Source organism: Gadus morhua, chromosome 8 (genome assembly GCF_902167405.1).
Source record: "Gadus morhua chromosome 8, gadMor3.0, whole genome shotgun sequence".
NCBI classification, from domain to species: Eukaryota; Metazoa; Chordata; class Actinopteri; order Gadiformes; family Gadidae; genus Gadus; species Gadus morhua.
The window spans coordinates 22,934,853-22,959,773 of record NC_044055.1 but is presented as its reverse complement, the minus strand read 5'-3'; the positions used below and the strand labels follow the sequence as shown (position 1 = coordinate 22,959,773).

Genomic DNA, 24,921 nt, shown 5'->3' with positions numbered 1-24,921 from the left:
ATATGGTGTAACACCAGTCTACAGAAATATTGTCTGACATAGTACATTTGGCATAATAAAGGTCGGGGACCTCTGCTTCTGCTGGCTTGATTTCTCATCTCGGCGGGCTAATAAAAATAATAAGGAACACAATGAGCTTAAATTAACTGTCTAAAAGGTTTTATTTTTTTATTTCAAACATTTCGAAATAATGCTTAGTCAATCAAATCAATGTTAGATTCCCCTTCAAGTGGAGCACTGCTTTGGGGTAACACTAGACAGGTCTCCACACTAACTTTTTACACTAGGAGCACTGTGGCCCCTAACTGAACATTTTAGGGGCACATCCAGAAATTGTATAGCCTGGTCCTACCAGACTCTCGTACTTTTTTCATTTGCACAGAGTCTGGACATAGTCAATAGAGTGGAGAAGTCACACCCCTTCCGGTAGAGCCCATTGGACCTATGAGATCGAAAAATATGAATGGGTTTCAATGGAGAGAAAGTTATTATTTTCTGATCCCAGTCTTTATATGCCCTGGATTACACATATGTTGTTTGTGGATTTAAATGATAATTTCTCATGCATAGAAAACTAAAAATGTACGTGAAGAAGTTTGATAATGTTTTGTGTGAGGCCGCTTTGTGAACTACAGCTCCTTGCTGCTCTCGACGCAAATGATATACGTCACCACCCGCACTTGGAACTCCGGTACAGACATGGCGTTCTCTCTGCTCCACTTAACCGCTTTTTTCCAAGGGGAGGATAAAACTTTATAGGTCCATGGGATAAAAGCATCGGAAGAGGTGAAAACCATTATAAGTCGGGGCATGTGGAGAGTTTCAGTTATGCCGATGGGGAGATTGTCGGTCTTGTCCACGCCAGTCCCAGGGAGCGTGATGTCACATACGAGACGTGTGGTCTTTCTCATTGTGTTTCCTCTAACAGTCAAACTCTTGACATGAAAATTTTCATTTAAATCCACAAACATGTTATCCAAGGCATATAAAGACTGGGACCAGAAAATAATTACTTTCACCCCATTGAAACTAGGGATGGGCGATATGGCCTAAAATCCATATTGCGATATACATTAAAACCTATTGCGATAACGATATATATCACGATATATAAATCATAATATAACCATTTCAGAACAGGTTACATAGACTCTAAGGAAAGCCAAACTACAAAATGTATAAAACAAAAGAAAGAAATTTAGTATGTCGTTTTGAGAACATTTATTGTGCAAAAGTGTAATCGTACAACATAATGTTGTAACTGCAGAGACTTTAACAAAGAAAAAAATCTTCTGTGTAATGACGTATACTTCTCTTAATTAAATTAAAACTGGTGGTGTGTGGCGACACATTAGTGGCATAATTCACTAATGTGATAAAAGATGCATTCGGGCGTATTATATTATTCCACATGCGTAGATATTAACTGCGCGCGCGCAAATTACCTCTGCGCGCACAAAACAGCCTCTCGCGTGCGCAAAACAGCCTCTCGCGCGCGCAAATTACCTCTGCGCGCGCAAAACAGCCTCTCGCGAATGATGTTCTGCTCTCGCGTGCAAATTTAGTTTTGGCACTATGGGGGAGTTAACCAAGGCAGGGTTGATTGGCCGTTTCTGAAGCGCGATATTTAATTGACAGCCCTCCTCAGCCCTCCTCTCATTCAATTGATCCTTCATGGTTAACTGAATTGTACAGTAAATGGCTGAAACGATAGTTACGTATTGTAACTCCAGATTCTATGAGTATAGGCGCAGAAACTCAGCCACATACAATCACATTCACTTCGCCCAACAGACGCGCATTAGGATGTCCACGAACACAAATGAAGAACTCATTCCTAAAAAAGTCTGTGTAACCTCAGTTGTATGGAAATGGTTTGGGTTCAAGCAGTCAGATATAGAACAAAAAAACTGTTTTGTGAAAGTTATGAGAAAGTCGTTCGCTGCAAAACATGGAGATACAAGCAACTTATTCCACCACCTGCGATGGAGACATGCTGTGGAATGGCAGGTGTGTGTAGCACCAAGGCGATGCAGAAGCCAGCTCAAGCGACCAAGCGCCTGCAAAGAAGCAAGTCACCTTGGGAGCAGCATTGTCATTCCTTATGACAAGAAAAGGCCGCGATCATAGATGCGGTGTATAAAATTGCGAAAGTTATGGTCCCCATTTATACCTTAAATATCAGCTGGCCATCTGCAAGAACTTCACTGCAGTTGAATTGCCCAATTTATATGAACAGAAAAAAGCTAGAGTCGCAGAGCCGCTGCAAAACATAGCTTATTATTCCACCAATACCGACATATGGTCAAGCCAAACCACAAACCCATAACTGAGTCTGATTTTATTGACAGAGAATGGACTCTGCGAGGCATGTGCCATTGTGCCTGCAGACATTGTACTTCCCGGACAACCACACTGACAAAGTAATAGCCCGAAGGCCACAAGATTTATGATTTACAATTTTTTCCAGGGAAGGCCTACAAGGAAATTCAATTTCAATCAAACAAGTCCAAAAGTCACCAAAAAGCTCTACCAACTAACAGTGTGTTCGTTATTCAGTAAACATGATTCGTACAGTTAGCAATATTTTTCCTTTTATGACGATCCGTCCTCCACAATTGCCCCTATGTGATTCATCACCGCTCAACTCACCTGTTCTACCATAAATGTATTGAAACGGTGCACAAAGCTCAAACCATTTGCTTTGTGATAATTGCAAATAGGCTTATTCTCATACTTTGGAAACCATGTGTGCTCTGAAACACTGCTGCGTTGCATTTAGAGGAAGCAAAAGATTCGCACTATGGTTGAATCTCATTCCTTTGCTCCAAAGAAAATCTCAGCCCTAGCCCTCGCTGTTGTGCGTGCACGCGCCGTGGAGCAATGTCCCAATACCACTTTAAGGTAGCTTTGAGGGGTAAGGGGGAGGGCTAACATCCACTCAAAATTGAGATTTTCGATGGGCACCCTCAAAGCGCTTCAGTTCTGACTTGCTCCCACAATACCTTGCGAGAAAACGGAAAATCAAGAAATATCCTAGATAAGATGGAGGGTGAAAAGATGCGACAGGATTGGAAAAACACAAATTTAAGTGTTTTCTCTGTAATTAACTATTAATTATTTTATTAATTATACTCTGCAGACATGAGCCCGTCAGCTCCCCGACCGCGGGCGGCCCACGGTCGGGGAGCTGCCGGGCTCATGTCGTATGATATCCAGATCTTCCATGTTCTAGTGACTCCAGGTTAAAAATAAGCTTTATACTAATATATAATATTAGTAATATTATATAAGTAATGTTATATTTATCCCCTGCCAAGTAATGCAGTCATTCGTTTTAAAAATGCTTAGAGAATAGTGGATCAATGTGAGTTCAATGTGAGAATGTGTTCCTTTTATAAACCGGTGTTAACCGGTATTAACCATTTGAGAAACATTCTCGGCGAGATGGCAGCATGCGGGAAGTCACCGAGCCACAAATGTAAGTAATTCCGTTAATAAAGATAATACAATTCTGATAACCATTGCATTATCGAAATGTAGTTTCAATGCATTATAGACATTCGTTATAACCAGATACATAACCACCGCGGCAGTGTTGTTTTTGGCAGGCATTTTAGATTTAGTTTTAGTCTTAGTCTTTTTGACGAAATGCTTCTTAGTTTTAGTCCCATTTTAGTCATTTCTATCTTTGAAAGTTTTAGTCTAGTTTTAGTCTGACGAAAACTCAAAAGGTTTTAGTCTAGTTTTAGTCCGACGAAAACTCCAAAGGTTTTAGTCTAGTTTTAGTCCGCTGCTAGCACCGCTGCTAGCACCGCTGCTGCTGCCATGGTGCGTGTGTGTGTGTGTGTGCCTCGTCCACCAGCCTCTCTCTGTAGTGTATGAGTGTGTGTGTGCCTCGTCCACCAGCCTCTCTCTGTAGTGTATGGGTGTGTTCGAAACCGCGTTCTTGCTTACTACTCCTACTAACTATGACGTCAAATTGAGTATGCAGAACGTAGTAAGCGAGTTTTAGGTAAGCGAGTAGTATCCGAATGTCTTCGACTTCCGGAAAGATTTTGAGTAAGCATCGCTAGCTTACTAGACGTACTCAACTGCCCCAGAATGCACTGCGTCTATTCAAAAGAACAGTGGAAGCAATGGCGCTAAACGGGGAGCCGCAGCAGCAGTGCTTTTAATAATTGTTTAATAATTGTTTTTAACATATCACCGCAAATCCTTAGGTTGAAGATGTACTGTGACGTTAAATGTGACGTTTATATATTTATTTATAATATTTATTAACGGCGCCCGGCCGGTAGGTTATTGACACGTCATTTGATTCACGTCATCTGAGGTGGTTAAGTAAGGACGGTCTTCTGAACGCCGATTACTCAAATGGATTACTCAATCATTATTTAAGGTTTCGATAAGTAAGCCAAATATTTAGTAGGTAGTAAGCAGTAAGCAAGTACGCGGTTTCGAACACACCCAATGAGTGTGTGTGTGCCGTGTGCGTGCAGGCGCAGCTGCGCGCGAGCGAGGCTTTTAGTGTGTGATGGGGGCGTGACTGTTAGGACAAGCAGCTGGCTCCATTTCTGATGTCTGAGCTCTTGATTGACATTGCACGCATATTATAGTTGGCGGGAAAAAAGCATGTTTTGAAACTTGTTCGTCCACTCACTAACAATTTAGTCTCGTCTAGTTCTCGTCTGACGAAAATGTCTACATTTTTCGTCACATTTTAGTCTTTATATGGCTTTGGTGACGTTCGTCTTAGTCTCATTTTCGTCATGGAAAAAAGGGGTCTGACGACGTCATTTTCGTTTTCGTCTTGCCTGACGAAAACAACACTGGTTGAATTGTCATGCACTAATCGCTAGTTAGCGAATTAGCTCGCGATATCCGCAACATGGACAGTTCCATGTCAACACTTGCCCTATTTTCATATCCCATTTCGCCCATTTGATTGCATGTTTAGCGTGATCTGGATTTCATACGATCCATTTATCGTTCCAGGGTCTCCTCAGGAAGTGAGGACAGTGATAGCGTTCAGGACCACCAACTAGGGCTGGGCGATAAACCAATTTTATCGATTAATTAGTGTGTAGCTCACGTCGACTTGTTTAAATGAAAATCGGTTTTCTCTTCAACATCCGCAAACGCTTCCCTCTCAGCTCCCGTAGTTCGGAATGGGCTCAGCCCTCCCCCGCACAGAGCGCGCATTTACCAAAGTGATACACAAACATGGCAGCGAGTGTGACAAGTTATATACCACAATTTATTCATACATGTATAATCTATTTTGAGGTAAATATAGTTAATTTGTAATATATCAGTGTGGTTTAATAATTCGTCGATCTGTTGGTAATTCGTCGATCTGTTGGTAATGCCTCGGGGCTCCAGTAGGGGGTTTGCGCTCCACTTCCTCATTCAATACAGACGAGTGAAGGAAAGAGTTGCGTGTGTGTTTTTCCTCATTCTTCTCCCTTTTTTAAGGTAATTACCGTTTGCAAAACACTGTATATTTATGAGCAGTGTTGAAAGTTTGAATGTTATGTTGGCACTTTATCAGAAGTCCTCTTATCATTAGTAATATTTTATGTTTACAGAAATATTTTATTTTGTTATATTATTTTATGTTTCTCCGGTCCAAAAGTGCGTCGAAGGCACTTTGGGAGTGAGTAAAGTTGCTTTACCGCATACAAACAGTCAGTGTTTTTTTAGGCTTTTTCATTAATTAATATAACTAACCCTTAATTTCTTTTTATGACACAGGCAATTGGTAAAATAACTGGGTTTGGAGGGACGTGTAACCCCACAGCAGGCCTCAAAGAAGTGGGAGAACCTGAAGAAACGCTACAAGGTAATTGTCTACTTGTTTTGAGGAGATGCATAAGTTAATTTGACCATGATCTAAACCTTTTTTTCCAATCACAATTAACTGGAGGTGGTTTATCTTTGTTGCAGGACCTGAAGAGTCCCAAAACGGGATCCGGGACAGATGAGGGAGAGGTGACTGCTGCCTCATGGCAGTTTTATGACGATATGCATGAGGTGTTGGGGTCCAGGCCATCCATAGACCCTGTGGTGATAGTGGCCTCATTCAGTGAGGATCCCACAACACTGGTGAGTTATCATATTAGCTACACTCACATTTGCCAAGTAATGCAAAATGAAGCATGAAATTGGATGATAATGGATATCATGGGAGAAAATTATTATTACTAATTGTATGCTAAGTAAATGTGGAACGGTAGTGGGAAACACAAGAGGTGTCCGGTATCAAGGCCCTTTGGTTCTTTGCACACAACTCAGGTTTTGTTACTTTATACAACTGGTAATTTCAAACCTAGTCCTTCTCGACCGCTCATATTGGAATATTAGATTGTGGGTTTTTATCCACATCAATACATGGTTAATCAATGTATTTTTTGGCTGTACTATATTGTGTACATAGCTATTATATATTGTACATAACATATGGCCATATCACCCAGTTCTGGCAAATAATTCCTAATTCCTTCTTATTCGTTTTCTTTCAGGACATCGTTGAGTACACTGCCACCAGCCCCTTTACCTCTCCCTCATGCTCCTCCACCACAGGCACCTCTTCTACCACCCCAGACACCTCTTTCACCACCGCAGCATACCCCCCAAGCCCCGAAACCCCGCAGTATGAATCCCCTCATGGAGTTCTTTCTAGAAGAGAGTGCCAGGGAGCAGAGGATGAAGGATGGATGAAGGATGAATCAGATGAATGGATTGTCTTTTTTTCTTTTTATCTTAACCGAAATTTGTTTTGAATATTTGTTTGGGAACCTAAACTTATCGGAAGCTGGAAATTATGTGTTTGGCCATCCCTAGTTAATAGTTACTACCAGGCCGTTTCTTCCTACTGTGTGAAAATGGAGAATATGTTTGATTGATGAATGGGGGGGAGAATATTGAAGGATCAAGCATTCCAAGAACAGAGGGATTTGTTTTTTTAAATACATTGATCCTGGGAGTGTTCACAAGGATAACACACCTTCAAGTCCATCACCGGACCAAGAGAAAGCACACTTTCAGCCATTGCTAACTCAGCTAGCAACATAGCTCCACAAGAAACAGAAGTTAGCAGCATCACCAGAGGGCAGACACCTGAACTAATAACTGTACACTGTGAGGCTATTTTGAATGATTCCAGCAAATACCCAACAACAGAAACCCAAGGACTTCAAGCCATATTGATTGAGAGAGAAAGTCCAACACCTATTCAAGAGACCGCTAGCACACCTACCATTTTTGCTTACTCAGTTAGTGACTTCGCTCCAAATAACTGTACGCAGTGAGGATCATTTGAATGATTGAATGAGTTGGACATAAGTTTGGCCTCGCAAAACACCATAGATGCACAAAATCAGTTGCCACTGGCTGCCCAGACAAGGCATTGGCAAAATGTCTTACAGTGGTTGATTGGTCTTATCAGAGTAATGGCGATGCAAAACCTGGCATTCTGCCTTTGTCTTTTTAACAGCATCATGGCTGGCCACATAAGGATAAAATAAGTCTTTATATAGTGTGTCTATAAAATGATCAAACTTTTATTATTTAGGCAAAGACATTCAAAATTAAATCAGAGCCATGATTGCTTCCCAGAGTCAATAGGGAAATTCTCACGAGGATGAGGTCTGCTAAATACGACTCCAACATTTTAGATTGTACCCCCGATGTGAGTGTAACAGAACAGATGACCGTGATTGAATGTTTTGTAACAACACAGGGTGGAAGGGTGAATACTAGAAAGCATTTCTGGGAATTCAGAGCTGGGAGCTGGATATTGACATTATGCACATGAGCGATCAAGGCTACGACAATGGATTAAATATGAGAGGTAAACATAGTGGTGTGCAAAGAAGAGTGCGAGACTCCTGTGCCTTGCAGTGCCCATCCTCTTAACTTGGTAGTTCATGATGCACCCTCATGGTGTCTGTAGGCACAGTCATGTGTCTAAGTGACACGTGATGGGAAAGTCAGGTACAGGCAAAAAACATCCAACACCAGTAAGGGGATGTATATGATGCCGTTTTGTTCCTTGCAGAAGATGAATTCTAACTCGTGTTTTTGGACCAAAAACTAGATGTGAAGCCAGAGACATTGCACATCAGATCAAAACCTACACTACAGACAACTAGCCTGTATGTACCTCGTGCAGTGGCACAGCTGTAAGTGAAAAAACGTTTCCTGCTTGACAATCGCACTGACAGCAGTTTTGAGAGAGTGCGGTCCAATGCAAGATCATTGGCAGAGGATTTGGAAGGCCTGCTTTCGTCCACAAAGTGCAGTGTGACCAGGAAAGAGGAAAAATTGGTTTCACTACAAAGGAGGTGACGAGGCTGTGAGGGATCCACTGCCTTACACTTTGTAAAGACGAAAAGTGGTTGCCCCAACTCAAGGAACAGAGGGACATATCTGGGGTGTTGTTTGACATTGGGTCCATCAAGGAGAAAAAGACTGGCCGTTCCCCAAGAATGCACAGCCCTTGAAATGCCCTGACATACATTGTCTCAAGAGATGCTGATGGGCACAAACTTTTTGCCTAGTTGACTGCTTTGAGTCAACGTCGAGCAGCTGGACGAAACCACAAGACACATTTAAGGGCACATGTGACAATGGGATGGAATCCGTCCCCTAATGCTTTTATAGCAATACCAGTGCTTCTCACCCTCCCTTTTCAGTTGAGTCAGGAGAGCGCAGTTTCTCTTAATCAAAACTAATACAAAACGACTAACAATAAAGCAAGACAGAAAGGAGTGGCAACTATTGGTGCGTTTTAGTATTCTCTGCGAACCGACTCGGACCTCGGATGTGACGTCACGTTCACCCTTCAATCGTTTTATTATGTTTTGCTCGGTCGTTGGAGGAAAACATGGACGCCACCCGGAAAGCTGTTGTCGCGGTAGCATTGGCAGAGTACCAGGCGCTCAAAATAAGTAGGCTATAGGCCATAGGCAGAGATATGGATGCAGTAAGGTATTGCAGTAATATGGGTGATTGAAATTCCCATTTAAACCACCAAAGCGGTCCAAGTGCAATGAAAACAGTTCATTCTTCAAGTCACACTGGGTGCAGCCATCTTGAATTCTGTCTCGGAATCCTTGCTCGGCCTTCTCCGAGTTCATCAGAGCAAGCAATTTCACCGTCCAGGGAAAAGGGGCGTGTTCATGCGTGTCGCTAGGCAACGTCCTCGGACCTCCGAGACAGATGGATAATAAAACGCACCATATCTCCATTGTACATGAACCGTCACAGCGAATCGAAGTAGGGTAGGCAGTTAAGACCTTTGCTATGATGAAGGCCCACGTTTACACTTCTGAAATGTATATCAAGTTTTATTCGCTCTCGTCGTGATTTAGTTGCTGAATCTGCTGATGTTATCCTGGCGTACATTCCATGCGTTGGTGTTTTACGCACATGATAAAGTGGTGAATGAGGGATTTGAACTGGTATAATTTAGTTTGGAATTGGATTATTTGTAAAATAGCTGTGCTGTCCCCAAATCATTTTGAACCAGGTTATTGTAGTTATTAAGACCTGTTTGGTGTGTTATTTATATATGGATCTGCAAAACATGGTCTGCACATTGCGTCATGCATACTTTAACGTTGCACTACATTACACTACATGTTATGTGAATTGCATATTGCCGTTTGTGTATTGTTCCTTTTTTTTGCATTATGTCTATGGCACATTGGCCTTTATATGTTGTTGCTGGTTTTTACATTAGGTGTACGACGTATTGGCCTTTATGTGTTGTTAGTAGTATTGTACATTGAACATTTTTCACCTAGACAATCCTGTGTATCATACCGCCAAATTCCGGACAATACCCACCCCTCAAAAAGATTGAGAATACCCGGGAGGCAGGACAAAATTATCTGTAGCCTGTAGTAATGATGACAAAGAACAAACTTATTCAAATCACGGAATTCAAACAAATTAGCTAACTACTCACTTGAAATTGTGCAAATAATGATTTTCACGATGCTCACAATGAAAGAATGTTTGGCAGGCATGTTGAGCTGGCGGCATCAGTGACCGGATGAGATGAATGTTACGGGAGGTGGCTGGATTCTATGTGAGAGACCTATAGGATTAATCTTGGTGTACCTCTAGAGGGTAGGGTTTTTATAACATCCCTCCTACTATACCAATATACGTTCTGCCACTTACTTACTGGAATTCATGTGAGAAATGCATGGAATAATAAAGAAAAATTATTGGTGACCCACATAGTTGTGTGTAGACAGTGTAAGAATAATATTATGCTCCTTTGCCTGGTTGTCAGACTTTTTTACGAAATAGCAAAAACAAATGGCATAGAAACTCAAATTTTGGTTTGGTTTTTCAAAAATACAGGGATAAAACTCAGGTCATTGTCAGCACATATGGTTGACTTTCAGAGGAAAACCCTGCATAATGTAGGTACACTACATTTTTCGTTTGTTAAATTAATCCCACCAAATTACGTTAGGGTGACAACATTTGGGTAAGGGATTCAGGTTAGTTTGTTTTGTGTGTAAGAGAACAAGAAAAAGATTTTGAGGATTCAAGTTGATTATATAACAGAAGGGAAAACAGGAGAATAAAAAGGGTAATGTCAGAAGCAAAACAAGTAGTTTGACTGTACTCACAGATGCCTGTTTATGAAAATAGGAAAAAACTAACAGAGCCTTGGATCTTAACAGCTGAAGGGGCCTTTTTTTTGGATCACATTGCATCGACTAATGCCTCTGGGGGTGTTTCTGTGCGTGTGTTGGGAAATCAACACTCGTCATATGATGTCGGGCTAATTAGAATAGCCTATGTGCAATGGAAACACCAACTCTGCAAAGTCAAAAATTTCAATGGACAAATTCGACATTATAGGGAAGTTATTTCTTTTTTTTTCTTTTATTTTAACAATCTAAAAACAATTTAACATCAGGCTTAGCGAGTGCATTGCAAATACATGAAAAGTAGAAATACAAGTCACCAATCAAGCAGTCCTTCGATTTGGAACTTGGCCCGACGATGTGTGCAAATCTCTCAATAACACTTTTGAAATCAGATATTTCTCAATAACAGCTGTTTAAATCAGGTATGAAATCAGGTATACAATTTTAATACCTGCTGAAATAAATAAATAAATAAATAGGCTTCAATGCCGAAAGATACAGGCAGAGTTATTTGATTTTAAACAACAACAGTCCTAGAATATAACCATGGGGCAGACTACTTTAAGACCATGTGGGCGTCTTATAGCGCGGATTGCAATTCTTATTGCAGCCTGCAGGATTATGCGAGAAACATACGGAGGGACGCGGTTGTTGAGCTCCCCTGCCCCACATTGCATGACTCGTTAAACTCAACTAGAATCGCCACCATCAATTTGATATCAACAGACCAAAAATAGTCGGAAAGCCTACAGAAACTATAGATAGTTAATGTGACAATCACATTATTAAAAATAAACTTGGAGCAATGATTTACTGAGGAACTATTTTTTTTGGGAGCATGCTTTTGCTGGGAGTTCGCCGTCCCACCTGCCCATATGGACGGCACGCGCCTGGCCGCATAGTACTTGTAGTACTCAATTTTGCTTGGCATATTTTACATTTCACCTTATGATCTCCTATTTCTGCAAAGTATTTCAATACTTCGCTGCGCTTCGCTCTTCCGCCATCTCTTAACTTTTTTAATTCTGGCGTTGTGCACACGGCACGGCACGCGCCGCACATACATTTGATACACTTAATTTGCTTTATGCACTCTGCACGCCCACGTGGCAACACACCTCAAATTTATACATTTGCTTCAGAAAACTTAGTCGGTAGTCGGACTCCCGACCTTGGACGGGGATCAGGGAGGAAGAGAGGGCGTAGCAACAGGAGTTGGTCGGAAGAGCCAAGGGGTTCTAGGCGCTGCCCTAGCGGTGTGGAAGCGGCCGGGGCAGGCGCCAGACCTGGAGGGAGAGCACAGCAGGGTGCAAGATCGACGGTGTTGGGGGTGCCTCCAAGCAGGGAGCCCAGCCAGCGCGGTGAGGCCAGCCACACGAAGGCCGGGGGAGAAGGGGCGGTAGCGACACTGAGGAAGGGGCTTTTCGGGGCCGGAGGGGGTCGGAAGAGTCTGCACGTAATGTAGTTCGACAAGGGCGGTGTAGGAGGAGGACGCTTGTCTAAGAGAACGGTGGTGGAGATCAGCTTCCCGTATAGAAAGCAGGTGTGCGAGCTGTGCGAGGATATGTTGGAAACAGCAGGGGTGTATGAGTCACCTGCGGAAGGCACACGGGATAAACAACGATCCTGTTGTGCGCCAGATGTGGAGTGTCGCGGAAGAGGAGACCCGAGATGGCGTGTCATGCGGCAAAATGCATGAATGCAAGGAGAGCGCCGGAGCTCGGGATACGATGCTCCATGTGCGAGCGGGCTTTCAAAACCAACAGGGGGTTATCGCTACACATGAGAGCGGCCCATATGGAAGAGTATGTGGCCCAGGCGGAGGTACGCAGGGAGAGGCAGCGGGACCAGGGTAAGAGCGGGAAATGGTCAGAGGAAGAAGTGGCGGTTCTTCGGGGGTTGATGGGGGAAGGGGAAGAGAGAAGGGGCATTCTTGCTGAGGCAGGTGCACTGATCCCAGGGCGCACTAAGGAGCGAGTGAGAGGAAAGATCAGATATATGGCGAAGCAGGGCCGAGCCCAGGCGGGGCCGAGCCAGGAAGAGGAGACCAGAGAGATGAAGTGGCATCTAATGGTGGGAAGGAGTGCGCCGTGCAATGCAGGTCTGAGCATTTTGCGAGAAGGCGTCAGGAGAGCGTTGGCTACGTTGGAGGGAAGCGATATGGATGGGTCAGCGAGGAGGAGACTAGGAACATCCTAGACGATCTCGTCAGGAACCAGGGGAGCGGGCGGAGACCAGGGGCGTTGATGAGCAGGGGACGAACTTTGAGGACCAAGCGTTACACGGGACGCAGGGGCTCCAGCGGGAGGAGGCTGAACTTCCAGGACATTCAAGGAAGGTTCAGCAGGGAGAAGGGGAAGGTGGCGCGGTTGGTGTTGGACGGCAGTGACAGCAGGCTGTGTCCGATTAAGAGCAGTGAGGTAAGCAGGTATTTCAGAGGAAAATGGGAGTCGGAAGACCAGTTCAAGGGTCTAGGGGGGGGTTCAGCTGGACCCAGGCTTGCAATAATAAACATCTAGCAAAGGCCCATGAGCCCGGCCGACGTACTTAAACTGAGGAAAATAATTAAGAGGGGCTCTGCGTTGGGTCCGGATGGTATTATGAAGGTGGGCCTGGTCAGGTGGGATCCGAAGGGAAATAAGCTGGCAAGGTTGTTCAACGGGTTCCTGGTGAACAAGAATATCCTGGAGGTGCTAAAGCACAACAGAACAACCCTCCTGGAGGCCTATCACAATTAGCTCAATGGTCCTTCGGCTGTTCTCTTCGATTCTGCATCGCAGATTGGCCAGCGCTTGTCCTACCAGCAACAGGCAGAAGGGGTTCAAGGAGGCACAAGGGTGCTCTGAGAACCTGCTGGTAATAGATGGGCTGCTGAGGAAGAGCAAGCAGAAAGGGACACCACTGGCAATGGTGTTCATTGATCTTGCCAAGGCATTCGATTCGGTATCGCATAAGCATATCCAATGGGTCCTCACAGAGAGGAAGGTAGACCTCATCGGGCACTGTTATCACGTTTGCAGCACCCGAGTACGGACAGGCAGGGGGTTCACCCCAGAAACCGGGATGAAGATCGGAGTAAAGCAGGGAGAACCCCTTTCGCCCCTACTATTCAATCTGGCTATCGACCCGCTGCTTGGGGCGCTAGAGGGTCTGGGAAGGGGCTTCAGATATGGGGAGGAGAACATAAGGGTAATAGCCTACGCAGATGACTTGGTGTTGCTCAGCGACTCTTGGAGCGGAATGGCGAACATTGGTATCCTGGAGGCGTTTTACGAGCTCTCCGGCTTGAGGGTAAACCCGGCAAAATGTCAAGGTTTCCTCATCGCAAAAGGGAAAAGAACAGTAGGAGGGATCAATGACTGCCCGGAGTGGAAGTTGTGCGGAGAAGGAATAAGTATGGTTGCGGCGGGGGAGTACATAAAGTACCTGGGTGTGGAGATTAGCCCGTGGAAGGGAATAAAACAGCCTGACCTGCTGACCGAAGTGCTGGCCATGGTGGCGTCGATCGCGGATGCACCGCTGAAGCCAACACAGAAGGTGGAGGTGCTGTGTGAATATGCGGTGCCAAGGCTGATGTATAAAGCGGTGCACTGCTCGGCAAAACAGACAAATTTGCGTAGTGCGGATATGGAGATAAGGAGGACGATCAAACGATGGTTGCACCTGAGCCCTGGTACAACGAACGGGATATCGAATAGCAGGAAGGCGGACGGAGGTCTAAAGCTGAACAGGATGAACAGGCATAACCATGTGTGCGCATTGTTGGCGGCAGTTGGGGAACGGAAAGGATGGCGGGTGATGCGGGAAAAGCACATCACCATGAGTACAGGGAGAATGGGAGTGCCGGACTTGGAGTTCGTGAAAGGGCCCGACCTATTGGTGGTGGACGTGACGGTTCGGTTTGATGGAAGGGAGGAGAAGGCGGTGTAGGCGCGGGAGGAGAAGGCGAGGAAATACAGGCCTGTTTTGGGAGCATTGGCTCTGGAATTTCCAGGGATCCAGAACACGTCGTCCCATGGAATGGTTATGGGCGTCAGAGGTAAGTGGCTGCGGACTAACAACAAAATATTGGAGCGCCTGGGTATGTCGAAGAAGGGAACGATGCAGGTGGTGGAGGACGCCTCGCTAGAAGAACGGTGGTGGAGATCAGCTTCCCGTATAAAGGGCAGGCGTGTGAGTTATGCGAGGATAGGCTGGAAACAGCAGGGAGTTGTGTGAACCACCTAAGGAGGGCGCACAGGATAAATAAAACGATCTTGTTGTGCGCCAGGTGTGGAGTGTCACGAAGGGGAAGACACGAAATGGCATGTCATGTGGCAAAGTGCATGAACACCAGAAGGGCGCCAGAGAGGGGAATACGATGCTCCATGTGCGAGCGAGCGTTCAAGACCAACAGGGGGTTGTCGCTGCACATGAGGGCGGCCCATATGGAGGAATATGTGGCACAGGCAGAAGTACCAGTGTTGTTTTTGGCAGGCATTTTAGATTTAGTTTTAGTCTTAGTCTTTTTGACGAAATGCTTCTTAGTTTTAGTCCCATTTTAGTCATTTCTATCTTTGAAAGTTTTAGTCTAGTTTTAGTCTGACGAAAACTCAAAAGGTTTTAGTCTAGTTTTAGTCCGACGAAAACTCCAAAGGTTTTAGTCTAGTTTTAGTCCGTTGCTAGCACCGCTGCTAGCACCGCTGCTGCTGCCATGGTGTGTGTGTGTGTGTGTGTGTGTGTGTGCCTCGTCCACCAGCCTCTCTCTGTAGTGTATGAGTGTGTGTGTGCCTCGTCCACCAGCCTCTCTCTGTAGTGTATGAGTGTGTGTGTGCCTCGTCCACCAGCCTCTCTCTGTAGTGTATGGGTGTGTTCGAAACCGCGTTCTTGCTTACTACTCCTACTAACTATGACGTCAAATTGAGTATGCAGAACGTAGTAAGCGAGTTTTAGGTAAGCGAGTAGTATCCGAATGTCTTCTACTTCCGGAAAGATTTTGAGTAAGCATCGCCAGCTTACTAGACGTACTCAACTGCCCCAGAATGCACTGCGTCTATTCAAAAGAACAGTGGAAGCAATGGCGCTAAACGGGGAGCCGCAGCAGCAGTGCTTTTAATAATTGTTTAATAATTGTTTTTAACATATCACCGCAAATCCTTAGGTCGAAGATGTACTGTGACGTTAAATGTGACGTTTATATATTTATTTATAATATTTATTAACGGCGCCCGGCCGGTAGGTTATTGACACGTCATTTGATTCACGTCATCTGAGGTGGTTAAGTAAGGACGGTCTTCTGAACGTCGATTACTCAAATGGATTACTCAATCATTATTTAAGGATTCGATAAGTAAGCCAAATATTTAGTAGGTAGTAAGCAGTAAGCAAGTACGCGGTTTCGAACACACCCAATGAGTGTGTGTGTGCCGTGTGCGTGCAGGCGCAGCTGCGCGCGAGCGAGGCTTTTAGTGTGTGATGGGGGCGTGACTGTTAGGACAAGCAGCTGGCTCCATTTCTGATGTCTGAGCTCTTGAGTGACATTGCACGCTTATTATAGTTGGCGGGAAAAAAGCATGTTTTGAAACTTTGTTCGTCCACTCACTAACAATTTAGTCTCGTCTAGTTCTCGTCTGACGAAAATGTCTACATTTTTCGTCACATTTTAGTCTTTATATGGCTTTGGTGACGTTCGTCTTAGTCTCATTTTCGTCATGGAAAAAAGGGGTCTGACGACGTCATTTTCGTTTTCGTCTTGCCTGACGAAAACAACACTGAGAAGTACGCAGTGAGAAACAGCAGGACGAGAGTAAAAAAGGGAAGTGGTCTGAGGTAGAAGTGGCGGTTCTTCGGGGGTTGATGGGGGAAGGAGAAGAGAGAAGGGGCATCCTCGCCGAAGCATGTGTACTGATCCCAGGGCGCACGAAGGAGCAGGTGAGGGGCAAAATCAGGTACATGGCGAGGCAGGGTCGAGCCCAGGCTGGGCCGAGCCAAGAAGAGGAAACCAGGGAGATGAAGCAGCATCTCATGGTGGAAAGGAGTGTGCCGTGCAATGCGGGACCGAGCACAGTACGAGCAGGCATCAAAAGAGTGCTGGCTAGGGGGAAGTGATAGGGAGTGGTTGACCCTCACTCCAGACGAAGTGGAGACTGGGAACATCCTGGACGATCTCGTCAGGAGTGAGGGCAATGTGGGGAGGACAAGGACGTTAACTAAGAGGGGACAAGCGTTAAGGAATAAGCGTTTCACGGGACGCAGGCCCTCCAGCGGGATGAAGATGAACTTCGAGGTAATGCAAAGAAGTTTCAACAAGGAAAAAGGGAAGGCGGCGAGATTGGTGTTGGACGGCAGCGACAGTGGGCTGTGTCCAATTAAGAGCAGTGTGGTAACCAGGTACTTTAAAGGAAAGTGGGAGTCGGTTGACCAGTTCAGAGGTCTAGGGGGGTTCGGCTCGACCCAGGCGTGCGATAATAAACTGCTGGCGAGGCCCATCACCCCGGCCGACACAATGAAAACGAAGAAAGGAATTAAGACAGGCTCGGCGGCGGGTCCGGATGGAATCACGAAGGTGGGCCTGGTAAGGTGGGATCCGAAAGGGAAGAAGCTGGCGAGGTTGTTAAACGGGTTCCTGGTGAATATGAATATCCCGGAGGCGCTGAAGCGCAACAGAACAACCCTCTTACCGAAGTCGAAGGACCCTACGGAGAGGAAATCCCCATCCAACTGGAGGCCAATCACAATTGGCTCGATGGTTCTGCGGCTGTTCTCGATTCTGCATCGCAGATTGGCCAGCGCGTGTCCCACCAGCCATAGGCAAAAAGGGTTCAAGGAGGCACAAGGGTGCTCCGAGAACCTGCTGGTGATTGATGGGCTGCTGAGGAAGAGCAAGCAGAAGGGGACACCATTGGCAATGGTGTTCATTGATCTGGCTAAGGCGTTTGACTCAGTATCTCACAAACATATCCAATGGGTCCTCACGGAGAGGAAGGTAGACCCCGCGGTGGTGGACCTCACCGGGGACTGCTATCACGGCTGCAGCACCCGGGTAAGGACAGGAAGGGGGTTCACACCGGAGATCGGGATGAAAATAGGGGTGAAGCAGGGAGATCCCCTCTCGCCCCTACTATTCAATCTCGCCATTGATCCGCTGTTGGGGGCGCTGGAGGGCCTGGGAAGGGGATTCAAATATGGGGAGGAGAGTATAGCGGTAATAGCGTACGCAGACGACTTGGTGCTGCTCAGCGACTCATGGAGCGGAATGGCAAGGAATATTGGTATCCTTGAGACGTTTTGCGAGCTCTCAGGCCTGAAGGTTAACCCAGCAAAATGTCAAGGGTTCCTCATTGCAAAAGGGAAAAGAACGGCAGGAGGGATTAATGAATGCCCGGAATGGAGGTCATGCGATGAAGGAATAAGCATGGTGGCGGCGGGAGAGTACATAAAGTACTTGGGGGTAGAGATATGCCCGTGGAAAGGAATAAGACAGCCCGACCTGGGGGCCGAAGTACTGGCTATGGTGGCGTCGATCGCGGATGCACCGCTGAAACCAACACAGAGGGTGGAGGTGTTGCCGGGAGACATGGAAGAAGGGTAGGGAGGTACGGGACATTAAGGAGGGGGAAGGGAGGGTGGGGAAGGACGAAGGGCGGGGAGGGAAGTGAGGGGGGGGGGGGGGGGGGCTGGGAAAATCCATCGTGAGGGGCAAGTGACAGATATGTTGTGAACAGTGCTTATTCGATCCCAGCTGTTCTGCCGGCTTGTAAAGTGTGTGCAGGCGGAAATGACTAGGGACCTGGGGGGTGTGGAGGGGTGAAGCCTCGGGGCTCTTGTCAGTCTCACTTACTGCCTTCAGTAGCGGATCAATGGATAATCCGGTCATTAGAAACCTGACACATTCCCGAGTCTGTATTCCCTAGTTATGTACTAAAGGGGCCCGGTTATCGTTTCTCCGAATGTTCTACGACCCGTCACGCTCCCTGACTGCCGGAGAAGGGGGCAGGGGGCAAAGATTATTGCAACGAGGCGGGCATGTGGTTGAGGTCTAACAGCTGTCCTGGAGTAGTCTCGATGGTCTAGAGTAGTCTCGATGTTAGACGATGCTGAATGCAACAGTCCACTAGCAAAAGCGGAGGGGGGCGGTTGAAGCATAACGGTTCTCGTCCAGTAACCCGTCACCCGCATCGACTAGTCAGAACTGAGATGCGGTCCACATGCCCGGTGTGGGAGACGCGCAGGATTAGGTGTCGAACATACTGCCAGCTCCGAGGTGTCGGGGCACGAAGTGTGGCTCCCGCCGGATATTGAATCATGTGGTTCATTCCGATCGTAAATAGCCAAATGCCTCGTCATCTAATTAGTGACGCTTATGAATGGATGAATGAGATTCCCACTGTCCCTACCTACTATCCAGCAAAACCACAGCCAAGGGAACGGGCTTGGCAGAATCAGCGGGGAAAGAAGACCCTGTTGATCTTGACTCTAGTCTGGTACTGTGAAGAGACATGAGAGGTGTAGAATAAGTGGGAATATTTTAAAAGTATAAAATATTAAAAAATTCTGAAAAGATATGCGCGATTCCAAGCTATTCTGAATATTTTGAAATTTGAATGGAATCTCTAGATGAAAAATTGAGGAAGGAGATAGGTCCCAAAGTTTGTAGTGAATAAGAAAGAAAGAAAGAATAAAACTTAAAACTTATAAAGAACAATAGTTTAGGGCTGCATGCAGCACTCACCTAATAATGAACATTAACTTCACTCCCAATGTGCAAATAAGTTTTCAATGTCAGAACTTGAACCTAGGGAAGTCAACGGCCGTGCCCGTACCCAGCCGATGCTCTGCTCCGTCTCCCTCTCTTAGGGGGAGACCGAGCTCTACACCTGTTGGAAATGCAGTCCTGCCGTCAATCTCCATCATCATCCTGCCCTTCTTAAACCCCGGTTCTTCACCCACTCACGGCAGATTTTTGTTTCAACCACAGTGGTAGATAACCATTAGTCGGCATTAGTGAATATTGCATTTCTAAATAGATTTTGTGTTCGATGTTCCCTCCCAGTACCTGCCTGCAATCCACCCAGTGTGCTCATCTTCCTGCCTACCTGCCAGTAGCCCTGCCTGCCTTTCATCCATCTTTTCCACCTCCTGTTTATTCCCTACTGCCCACATCCTCCCTACAATAAACCTGTTTAATTCAACCTCCGTTGTCTGCGTCTACCCTTCGGTTCCCCCATTCGATAACCACCACCTCGCTAACCACTAGGGTGTGACAATATTTTGTGCCACGAAATATCACGATATTAAAACGTGATGAAATGCGTTGTTGAGATGAAAAAAATTAATCACGATATATATATATATATTTTTTGCAGACTTTATGGAAACAAGTTTGCACTTACCCTAACCCAAAAAATGTATAGACTAATGCCGTTTTTCCACCGACAGTACCAGCTGAACTCGCCACGAATTAGCGCGGCACAACTTTTTTTGGTTCCAGGCACGTCGTGTTTCCATTTTAAAAAAGTACGCATGCGCGAAACTGCGCATGCTTATCCATGAGACACATAAGCAAACAGGGCTACACACAGGAGCATCTCCACCTCTGTCACAGTCCACGGCGTGTTCTTGCGCGCTGATCTTGCGGTGTTCAATAATCAATCACTATTGTTGACTGAACACTGATGCTAGTATTTAAAGATGCCGGTGTTGTACCGAAAATGGAATCCCGGTCTGAAATCGCACCCACTCTCCGCTTGAACGCGCTCTCTTATTTCGTCCATGCTCATTAGGATCACATCATTTATACATGTATGACTTGTCAACTATTACATATTTTAGTGCCCTCGTAGTTCATTATCGTGAATGGGAAATCTTATGTTGTGGGTCGCCTATAAAATCTTGCATTTCTTCTTGTGATGACATGATATAAATACTGCTATAAACTATGAACCCTCTTTTCGTCAGAAGAAGAAATCTTACATATCGCTTTCTACGATAAGTGTCTCATCGCGGAGAGGGGCTGCAATTTCAGGCAGGGATTCCATTTTCGGCAGAACACCTGGTATCGGTCGTCAGGCTCGGACATCGCGCTCGTCCAGTGGCTTAACTTTCTGGCCAATCAGTGGCCAGCAGCCTGTTAACATCACACAAAAGTACCGGTCCAGCTCTCATGGAACCTCGACAGAGGCGAGACTAAAAAAGTAACGGGCACAAGGTACAAGATTTTGGCAATTGAAACGCAAAAAAAGGCGGGCCAAGTCGAGGCTAGTTGAGCTAGTACTGTCGGTGGAAAAGCAGCATAAGAAAAACTTTTGTTTAATGCCATTTATGACAAGATGATTAGTCCGTACCATGTTTCTTGTTTACAATTTCATAAGAAATGGAAATATAGGGCCAACAGCATTGTTTTGCATATTTTGTGTCTTTAAAATCAACGACAATATTTTTTCAGTCATACATTTTCTTCATTCAAGTTGTTAAAAGTATCGTTACAATATCGAATCGTGAGATGAGTGAATCGTCACACCCCTACTAACCACTGTGAATATTTTTGACCAGTTACGCATGTTGGTCTATAACAGTCTAAGAGGTAAAAAATGAAGTGCGCTGAACGAAACTTTCCTCAAGAAAGGCAACAAAGTCAAATCTAACTTGTGTGATGCTCCTCTTCAGTTTAGTAGTAGTGCTAGCAATATGCTGTACTACATTAAGAACAAGCACCCCCAGCGCTTTTGGTACAGCCAATGTGGTACCGCATATTCCATGTCTGAGGATGGCTCACAACCAAAGGTCACGTTGCTGCTAGCCGGTGGGAGAGGGTGTAGTAGCGTGCACCGGTCTGAGGCCGTCACAAAGCCGGTGTGCCGAATGATTGAGACCGACATGCTGTCAAACAGTAGGCCTTATTACACTGCCAAGCCGGTTCGGTCGCGGCAATTTCACTGCATTGCCTGTGTAAAACCGAGGGGGCGAAATCCCCAGGCGTCACGGAGCGGGCTTTCTAGATTCAATGGAGAAGTTGGGGCTACGCACGGAGAGTAGATCTCTTTAGAATAATTTGCATTCTATAGATGTTTTTATTTTTTTATGATTCAAGAGACTCGCATGCAAGAATGAGTATACATCTGAGGGTAAGTGTAGGCAACAAACTCAATAAACTATTTACAAGTGCGAAAACGCTAACATATTCTTTATTTTGCTGACCACTTTTTTTTTTATCCCGACAAAAGCCTCGTAAGGAAAGTTCCTCAGCGTCTTTCTCATAGATCGCACCATCTTTCCCTGTCTTTGTTAATGCAACATCACTTTCTCTCAAATGATCAGCAGCTTGTGGATTTCACTGTCTCTCCAGTTTAGAACTTCTCATGTTGATATCGCTGCGTTTTCTCTGTCTAGACAACGCAGCAACACCTCTACCCAAGTCCCGCCCCTGGAACCGCGGAGCCGGCTATTCGCATTTACATCAGAATGAAACCACCAATGTAGGGTCCAGGAGGGTAAATTGGGGTGCTAGCTCAAGACGGCAATTTACCACGGGCAGTGTAATCGCCACTGATTTCGAGGAACAATTAGATCTCGATTCAAAAGGTCTGTCTCCGTTTCTAAGTTGTTTTGTTCTTGTTACGGGTGTGTCGTGTTCTAAATGCACTGATGAGGGTGTGTTTTTGTCTTTCCTATGTCCCATCCATTTAGGTTGAAATATGTCTTTATGATGGGAAGGCCATTTTACAATGATGCGAAATAAAGAAATGATCGATAATTCCCCCCAAATGCATTGAAGCTAAAGTCATCCACAAAGTACAGTACATATATTCGTGTTAAAATGTAGGGAGTAAAGGTAAAAAGTGGTTGGAAGAATAAAAACTAAAAAAGTATTGCTGTATTTCCCACCTCTGAGTACAATTCAACCAAATACTAAACTTTTTATGGACACCTGTTGGGTAGAATGCAACAGCAATGCAACGAAAGAGAGTCCTAAATTTGATACAAACCAAGGCATAGCCCTATTAGCCTCCATATATACAATTTAAAAGTATAATTTGACCACCATGAACAATTACCCTTTTATACTAACTTCTAGACTAACTAGATTATGGGGCTAATCTGAATCTGATTAGATCCCATCATTTGATTTCATTGCCATAGCAATCTTGTTGAAACATCTGTCAGGCTTGATTTTTCCAGTTCACTCAGTCAACTATGTTCTATCTAAATAAACATGTTGCTGTGCTTATCGGGGATAGAGGCTTGACATATTTGCATCCAAGAAGAACTCCCAAGGAGGTTGACCTTTACATACTTCGACAACCCGGATTTAAAACCAATTTAAAAACATATTTCATTCCTAAGAATACCACTTTAAATAACATACAACTCAAATATACATATTTGCATTAATCTATATTGATGCATGAACTGTCGGTAGTATTAACTGTTAGGCCTACATAATCTAACAGGAGCACTGGTGATGATAAATGTCAACATTACAATTGAGCCTAGCCACCTAGATACTGTTTATCATCAGTTGTTTACCTGAAGTGAACCCATGTGCATCTGTCAATCGATCTGTGTGTTATCTTACTGTAGAGCAAGTCAAGCAATGGAATGATAATGCATCCGTTTTTCATTTAAAGATGAATCACAGTATAAAAAGAAAAGTATAATAGTAGTGATAGGCCTATACTTCGACCAGGACTATTTTGATGTATCTGGTATTGCGTGATAAATGATGCCAGCGAGAGAGAAACAAAACGTCATTGGTCTTGTGAATTCACATTTTTTGCAAAACAAGGTGAATAACCACCCAAATATGGCTGTAAATCACTAACAAACTAGGAATGACAATACAAAACCCCTAGAAGGGGGTGCATCCTAAAAGTCATAATAAATGACGTCCTCAAGCGAGACTGAGTGCAACCAATACATATTTAATACACTATATCCAGGTAAAATATCTAATGCAATATGTGTCCGCATCTCAATGTGTATGTACGTGTGTGCACTGCTGGTGGTGCAAAGGGATCAAAAAGCCCCACAAATAAAATCAACCACAACACGAATTGCCAATGTCTGAGCTCTGTAGCATGGCGGTCCTACCTGTACCATGACGTCTACTGTATTTTGCAACAGGAGAAAGATGCCTCTCAGTATCGATATGGTACTTGTGCAGATCACATTGTGTGCCGTGCATGGGAACAGTTAATTATTGCAAAATGTGGCTCATCTGACAATCTATCCCAACAATAGCCATGGTGTCGACATGGAGGCATTACAACGAGGAGAAAGGTACACATCGTTCATGTGCAGTCATCGACGAATGACGCCCAGTTATTCCTCAAATGACGACAGCCAGTCCTCTAAAATAATTTCAGATCTGCTTACCTTGGTACCCTGGAACTGAAAACAAAGGAGGATGCTGCGGTATCTTCTCGGCCCTGATCATCTTACTCCAGACCAGTTAACGGTAAAGCCGCTCTGCAATGCACAGGAATAGACTTTAGCACAATGTTGCCAGATTGGGCGAGAAATCGGTCCCAATATGGCAACACTGGCTGCAGCGCGCTTCAGCCAGTGTTGCCAGATTGATCGGAAAATCAGGCTCAATCTGGCAACACTACTTGAGCAACACAAATAAGGGGACGGAGAACATCTTTACTGTACCGACAGGCGACAGCGATATTGTTTCACTTCTTATGACAAATGTACTTATTGTGAGTCGCATTGGATAAAAGCGTCTGCTAAATATCCCAAATGTAAACCAGTGAGTGATTCCCTACGACGGTCAATGCAGGGGTCCGTTCTGTCTTAAAGGGCTAGTTCTGTCTGAAAGGGCCAGTGTTTCATTCCCCGCACAGATGGGCTGAATACAGGCGAAATCGTCTCGTCGTACCAATCAGCTTTGGTATAGAAGCAAATTATTGCTCTAATTTTTTTTAATTTTAAAAGCTGTATATGAGAATGTTAACCCCTTGAAATTTAAATATTATACCTTTTAAATGAACCAGGTTGATCAGAATTGATTGGTTATTGAATTTACCTCTGAAATTAAAATATGGCATTTTAAGTTGTAGGCCTACCGTGTCAAAACATGAATTAAAATATATATTTTCCAATGGCACCTTTTAATATATTTATAAGTTGCAGATATTCAAAATTGGTTTAAATCAATATACATTTCTAAGATCCAAGTGGTGAATATATGGATCAGATAATTCAAGCAATACAAGTTTTAACTGAAGTCTCAGGATATTCCAAGGCCTTACCAATCAAG

The 24,921-nt window shown here is 44.8% G+C and overlaps 1 protein-coding gene across 3 annotated transcripts in view; it reads right to left on the bottom strand.

Annotated features, from left to right (window-relative positions):
• Nucleotides 1-24,179, bottom strand: part of fam110b (family with sequence similarity 110 member B) — a 39,173-nt gene extending 14,994 nt beyond the window's left edge. For 2 of the 3 annotated variants that reach the window (XM_030363973.1, XM_030363972.1), the window contains exon 1: nucleotides 24,033-24,178. The gene's annotated coding sequence lies outside the window, so the exon portion shown is untranslated. Of the gene's footprint in view, nucleotides 1-24,032 lie in introns of all 3 variants that reach the window. The other variant, XM_030363974.1, reaches the window with a different exon arrangement.
• Between the last annotated feature and the right edge of the window lie 742 nt (nucleotides 24,180-24,921).